Source organism: Amphibalanus amphitrite, unplaced genomic scaffold, assembly GCF_019059575.1.
Source record: "Amphibalanus amphitrite isolate SeventyFive unplaced genomic scaffold, NRLGWU_Aamphi_draft 001399F_arrow, whole genome shotgun sequence".
Taxonomy (NCBI): Eukaryota; Metazoa; Arthropoda; class Thecostraca; order Balanomorpha; family Balanidae; genus Amphibalanus; species Amphibalanus amphitrite.
The window spans coordinates 28,511-36,080 of NW_024882892.1; positions in this window are offsets into that span (position 1 = coordinate 28,511).

Consider the following 7,570-nt stretch of genomic DNA (forward strand, 5'->3'; position numbering starts at 1 on the left):
ATCGTAATATCGTCGTCAAAATCGAATCCTTGACTGCAGTTCATGCATATGTATATGAACTAAATGAACATTTTTTCGAACATAAAATGATGGTCAAGACTTCGAAGACATTATCCGCCACTTGTGTCTCCAAAGATGACGAAGAAGGCTTCTCAAAGAAGCTCCCAGTCCGACGGTTGTTCAATGTTCATAGAGTGAAGCGGTGCTAGACACCGCTGCTTTGCTGCAGTCTCAGTGCTATGCGGCACAGTATCTGGATAGCTTCCTAGGATGCGTTGCAGTCACCCCTTATAAGCTACAGGATCTTGATATTTTTGGCGCGCGGGGTCGCAAGTCATGCCTTCATATAGGATTCAACAAATAGTATATTTCACGGGCTAACTAACGGGTTAATAGACAAAATTGCCAACGCATTAACCCTATTAGTGGCAGGCTCCTGGCTACCCCAATTAGTGGCAGGGGGGGGGCTGTTTACGACCCCCCCCCCCTTGATATCTCGAGATCTAACGGGCCGATTTTCAAAATTCAAACGGCATTCGATTTCGCTCAACGTGATCTACATTTCTAAAAAAAATAAAATTTAAAAAATGTCAATAGGGGGGTAGAGGGGGGTAAAAACGGGCAAATTGCAGATACATTTTAGACTGTTTATCACGGCCAGGTTTCTGAACCAATCTTAACACAACTTTTGCCGATCGATAGAGAATGAACCAGGAATTCACATGGATCATAAAAATATGCATTTTCAAAAATCATAGGCGGATACAGATCATTGAGATTGGGGGTACACAAAAAGTATAGTAAATAAGGTTTTTGTTGGTACTGTTTCTAAAAAGGGTGGTAATGGTCTTGTTATGTTACAATTTTCTTATGAGAGAACGACTACAATTGTATTGGTCATGCATAGGCGGTGTCAGGGCACCTATGTTGGGAGGTAAAACATAACCCCCCTTTTTGGACGCCTGGATCCGCCTATTATAGCAAAAACGTGTCAAAAGAGGATGCACAATAACTTTGTATATGTTATCACATGATACCTTTCATTCACTGTTCGTAAAACTGGTGCATACAGTTATAATACATCAGCATCGTGATCTTCGCCCAAATGACTCGCTTCACGAATAGGACCCCCCAATTCCCAGTGCTCTGGAGCCGCCCCTGGTAAAGTTATGAACTTGAAATTTTCAAGGAATGTGCCCAATTTAGTTTTAGGAAAAGTCAGAAAATTTCAGCATCGTAGCTTCAGCGGTTTCGGAGATATTCCCGAAAAACCTGAGGGGTGGATGAAAACAACCCCCCCCCCCCCTGCCACTAATAGGGTTAAGTATCTTCTTGTGCATTTTCAGTTTATACGTACGGCCCTCCAGGTATTAAGTGATTGGTTGCCAACATCACAATAAGCAACCTGCATTGATGAATACGTCTAATGACTGTTGATAACCATTGCCGAAGTGTGTGCACGAACCCTCTTCTCATTTCTATTGAGTCATTTTACAGGAGTGTTTCTGTCATTCAAAGTTATTACACCAAAAGCACATAGGCTAACCAACCACTCTTGCTGGAGGGCCGTACTTGCATCAAATAAACTTACCCACAAGTGACTATCAACAAAAGCTACTAGTCATGTAAGTGATGTCGTATCGGAATCAAATCAATTTATCATTCCATTGTATTTATTCTAAATCTAACCTGCTGACATTTTCTGCTCTTCAGCACTACAGAAGTGTGTGCCCAAGATAAGGGCGATTGTCACAGCTGTGAAAGCGCCACACATCGGCACGAGACCGTGCCGCCAGCTGAGGTACTGTCGAGTGCTCCTCAATGGGGTGTCAGTTCAGCGTTCACACTCAGCCGCCCCGCGGGCAATGAAAAGGACGCACTGCACTGCCGAAAATGCCCACTTAAAATATTAACCAAGTCACGCATAAGGAGCGCTTTCAGTACACGGCCGCTAAACGCTCGCCTTTCAGCGTGGTGCGCCATGAAAAGCGCGCGGACAAAACGGCGCCAAAATATCCGGCCGGCGCACCTTTGTGCACCAGGATCGGCTCAAATCACCGCGCTGATCGGCTCAGGCCGCTGTGAAAACTTATTCCGGTTCGGGGAGGTAATCCGCCGGGCTGGGCTGAGCCCGCGGCGGCGGCCGGCTGGGACGGGCGGCTCGGTTCGGCGGCCGGCTGGGTCCGACCAGGTGTACCGCCAAAGGCCTGCCGATCGGCCGCTGCACCACAGATCACCGCGTCCGCGCCACAAATCGTCGCATCGCGACACTGACGGCAAGTCTGACACGACGCAGCCGGCTTGGCGGCGAATGGGCAGCATCCGTGGTGCGGAGAGAGAGACATAACAAAGCAGGACCTCAGATCGGCCGGGTCAGAGGAGCGGTCCAGGAATCGTGGTTACGATGGTGGGCGCCGCTACCGCTCAGAGTGGGGGCACGGCAGATGAGGGATGCGATAGGATCAGCCAGAAGAGCCGATAATCCCCTGTGTCGACGCCTCTGATAATGTCGGCTAACGCCCCGAGATAACTGGATCGGCCAGAAATCCCATCAAATGCAAATATTGATCTCAAGAGGGGATAAACCAGCTAGGCGATATGATTGAGGGCTAATGTGTTGGCTGATATGATGGTGGAGCAAAACGAAAGCATATGCCGATCATTTGGAGTAGAAAAACTCGAGTGTTATTCTCTCATATGAATAGAGTAAATTTAAGTAAGCTTCATTCGGCACTTCTGCAGCATATGTATATGTGAGACGTTACATGTTGGGGTCAGCTGCAAACAAATCAATGGAACTGGTAATGATTTCTAAATACCGCAAAGCGACGTTAAAACATATAAATTGTTCTAACTTCTATTTGCTTCAAAATGGTCAATTTTACCAAGTGTTAAAGAATGGACACTCGCAACTACTGTTTCCTCTGAGCTTACTTTTTTATCTCCTTTTGTTTCACCAGTATACATAAAAGATAAACAGTAGAAGCAGTATATTGTAAGTCATTGTTTTTAGCCGTGCGCTTTATGCGAACAATCCACAACACATACTACCTTATCTCGTCTACAGCATCAAAGGCCTAAACGCAACGAGGCTGATAACTTGGAAAGATAGGCTTCATTTTATCGACACGTAAATTGATCTGCCTCCGGAAATCCCCACATGTAATCTATACATTTTACAGCGAGCCTTTTACTGCCGACCCTCGCTACTTCCTCTATTCGCTGAAAAGCCATTTCGCTCAAATCACCGGACCAATCCTCCCGGCAGTTCGAAGCCTCTCCCTGCCCGGCTCCGCCGCAGCTGGTGTCTGAGGTGACCGACCACTCAGAGCTCCCGCTTCCGCCGCCGACACCGGAGCCCTCGCCGCCGCGCCGCCGCCCTGATTGAAAAACGATAAATCTGATAGATCCGAAGCCCGCCAACGGCGCTGGGCCGCTCGGCGACATTGCTGGTGATTCGGTCAACCCGTTCGGTCCGCCCCTGTGGCCGCTCAGGTCACGTGACCCGGCGGACGGCGCAGGGCCGACAGGACATCCTATTACTGAAAACACTCACTTTAACAACTTCTCCCAACACGGAACGCCACTAAATATCGGAGCAGCGCGTGCATTTGAATGGTTTCGGATGCGCCGTCGTTGGCCTAACACCGAAGCGCACGCGAACAGCGCGCTTTGGAAGCTGAAAGGCCTCGCTCAAATCCGGAGAGAGTCGTTCATTTGCGCTTCAACAGAGGCTGAAAAACACAGGTCGTGGAAACCAAAGATAATGGAGAGTGGTTTAGAAACTTAATCTTGTAGTGAATTGGATTGAAGATCCATTCCAGGCTATTTTAGCATAGTGTAATAAATAACATAGTTATCTATTACACTATGATTATAGTTTGGATAGAAGTGAAAACATATTCATCGGTCTAGCATGTATGTAAGTACATTGTACAACAGTTGATTCAATTCGTCCATGCTGTGAACAAACGACAGACGTTGAAGTATGTAGTTGTAGTTAGTCAGGTACGTGTATTCTTTAACGCCGAGGGACTACGAAGCTCTCTCGGTGCGCGGCCTCTGGAGACATTGCCGCTCACTCCTGAGCCCGTTTGGGACGGTGGCGTGTCGGGACCACTCGGAACGTCGGCCATTGTTGAGAGCGGGCTCAGCGACGGACGGTGAGCTGTTTTTCCGTGTCCGACGGCCGTCCGCCGGCCGCGCCGCGCGCGCCGTCCGGCCACACCCATTTCATCACCGGCGCCAGTTATGGCATTTTCTGCTGCTCCACTATTGGCTTTTAAGATTATTAGCTGCAATTATTAATGCCCAAGCATTCTGGCTCACCTATAAAGTCGCTTGCTCTAAGCGAGAGCTAATTTAGCTAAAAGGATGCAATTTGGCCACAGAATAATTAGCGCTACCTGCCGAGCGAATTCGCCGGGCGGCTCTGCCGACCCGGCTTTGGCTATGGCCCTATGATCAGAGCCAGCGCTGCCTGGCGAGGTCCACCCAGAGCCTGACGGGGCCGAGGCTCCCTGTAAAAGACTGCTTGCCTTCTCAGTAAATTAAATTAAGCTAGAAGGCAGGTGTTGGTGGTTCGTGCGCGGGCCTCTCAGAACGGAAACAGAGCAGAATCCCCGGCGGTCGGTGGTGACAAATCATCCACGGACCCGATGCAACCTGTAATTATCGACCTATTCACTTAATTAATTAGGGCTGGCGGTATATTGGGCCGGCTCGGGCGGCAGCGCCGGGCAGGCTCGGGGCGGCACATTTTTCATCGGACGTCAGAGAGGTGGTCCGATGCTCAGCCGCAGTAACGACGGCACGGATAACGTAATTACCAAAAAACACCGGCCACTGATGAGAATATGACCGCACAGGTGAGCCGCGCCACGCGCCTGCCCTCCCCCACCCCCGCTCGGCTGTCCCCTCCCCCTGATCAGGGAGCTCCCTCAGGTGCTCCCCAGACAGGCCGACTGCCAGTCAGACCGGCTGCCGGAGGGGAGGACAGATACTGCGTGATGTGCAAACCACCAAAAATGGCAAGCCATGACGAGCATACGACTTTCCAACCTGCAAATCTATACTTAGCAGCAACATACATTTACCAAAACCGAAGCCTAAACCACTCAATCAACCGTTTCTACATTCATTTCATATTTCTTTTTTAAAGAAATACACCGCCACCCATGAACAGGTGACCAAGAGTGCCCCGCCCTCGAACCCAGCGACAACAGAGCCTTTACGTTAACACCAGAAAAACTGAGGAGATAAATGTCGCGGCACTCCCTGCTAAGAAAGGAAATAAACCAAACACAAGCAAAGAAGAACTGAGAAGAGCCAGGGATTGTTAGTATGGCATAGGGGTAGAAAGTAGTCAATGGACTAATGAGCCATTGACTGAACCTCCCACTACGATCCCGAAATTAGCACTCATACTTTCATACACATAGGTGGGCATCGTTCCCCAAAATTGTAACTTCGTTACTCGTTCCTCCGTTCCCTCAAAACGTGACTTCCGTTAATCGTTCCTCCGTTCCTCTGCATATAATGTAACGGAAGTTCTTTTAGTCCGTTACTCCGTTACAGCAAAATAAAAAACGTTAAAATGTTGGGTATTTCACACATTTTTGAGACCATTCTGACACAAACTAAACCTACCGAGAAAGCGGAATGCCCACCAAATCTTTCAAGACAGTGGGCACTGATTGGACACTAAACCTTGGAACGTCTGGTGGTACTGATGCGCATCACTTGTCCCCGGCCAGATGCCGGTTGCCCTTCACGAACACTAGACGTTCCAGGTTGGCATCTGAGAGCATAGGCGGCGGAAAGGGGGGGGGGGGCACCGGCGCACCGTGCCCCCTTTGATTTTGGCATTTTAACATTAGCCCTATGTGCGTTGCATGGAAAGAATGGGACAAAAAGTCGGCAGTGCCCCCCCCCCCTCTCCCTTAATTGAAGATGTTCCGCTGCCACTTTCTGAGAGGGTAGCCCTTTTTGCACGTATCACATCTTTTCCCATTGAGAACATGCGCTCTACTGAGGCGCTTGAAGGGACGCCCGTGTTGAACTTTGCGAACACATACTGCAACGCCGGCTCATTGCGGAAGGCCAGTACACTGTACACTGAGGCCATCTTCCGTCTTCAAGTCAGGGCTGCTCAATAATCCACTATTCCGCTGCTGCATTAATGTCTGTGGGTTAGCTGAAAGATCAACCCGCTCGGACAACGAAAAGTAACGGAGGAACGAAGGAACGGACTAAACTGTTAACTTGTAACGGAGGAACGAACAACCAATGTAACGGAAGTTACTTGGTCCGTTACCCTTTTTAAATGTAACGAGTCCGTTCCTCCGTTCCTAAAAATTGTAACGGCGTTCCGGAACGGAGGAACGGAGGAACGGATCGTGCCCACCACATACATTGGGTTAGGGGGCTTCCGTGCAGACAGATAGAAATTTGGCTGGTCATAAATAATGCTGGTGTTTATGGTGTGACCCGGGGAACTCTTCCAGCTAAGCAAAGCTTGTTGCTGCAGTCGAGTCCCTAGGTCACAGCATATGAACGTGGCGTATAGTCTGAATATATTGGAGCATAGGTATTTGTTTGAAATCCTTTTTCATCTCAAAAGGCACTTAAGGATGTTTAAATTTGCACTTTTTGGACTAAATAACTGACTCGAATATACAATAGCCGTCTTTACGACGGTATATTTGGTTACTAGTGCGAAAATTGATCATAGTTGATTCTTAGTACTTTTCAGCTTGGGTTGCACAGGCTGCTTATATGACTGATTATCATATAAATAAACATTTTCAATCAATTTTTTTTAAATAAATTCATGTTATGAATATATTAACTGTAACAAAGATGGTTAAATGTGGACAGAGGTTAAATGCATTCAGTTAAATGTATTCTGGTTTAATGTATTCAGGTTTGGTGCATACGCTAGATGACCCGTCGTGAAAATGTCTACTAAATATTCCTCAGTCATATTCGCTTCATTTTGGCTTAGATAGCCAACTTTTATCATACCTAACATTCGGAAAAATGTTCAAGATGCTCAAACTTGGTATTCAAAACGTTTGAAATGCATCCACCATGCTTTGTGTTAGACTAATCACACTCAGTCAGCAGTTTGCAAACAACTACGCCACGTTGAAACGTTTGCAATCAGCTAGGCCTGCTAGAATCGCATCCAATCTCGTCTTGAGTCGGTAGTAGGCGGCCATTGCATTTTCGGTGAGCAAGAAAACACGGGCTGTTTTTCTCGTCCGCCGCACAATGTCTCACCAATCTCTCTAGTTCCTTTGTGTCCGCACGGCAAAAGTCAATTACGCCACTGCGCTGCTTTTTCAGCAGAAAATCCCGGCTGGCGCGCGATGCCGACACTCAACTTTCCCCAGAGACCGGGGATGAAACTCGCAGCATTTGCAGAGGTACTTTACCAAAGTCATTTCGCTGTAAATATTACTTTACTTCCGCCGTGTGACTTAAGGGCCATTCCGACTGTCGGCAGCACACATTGACGTAACAAACGACTTAAGGAAAGCGTCGTTAAAATCTGTCTCCCGACTCA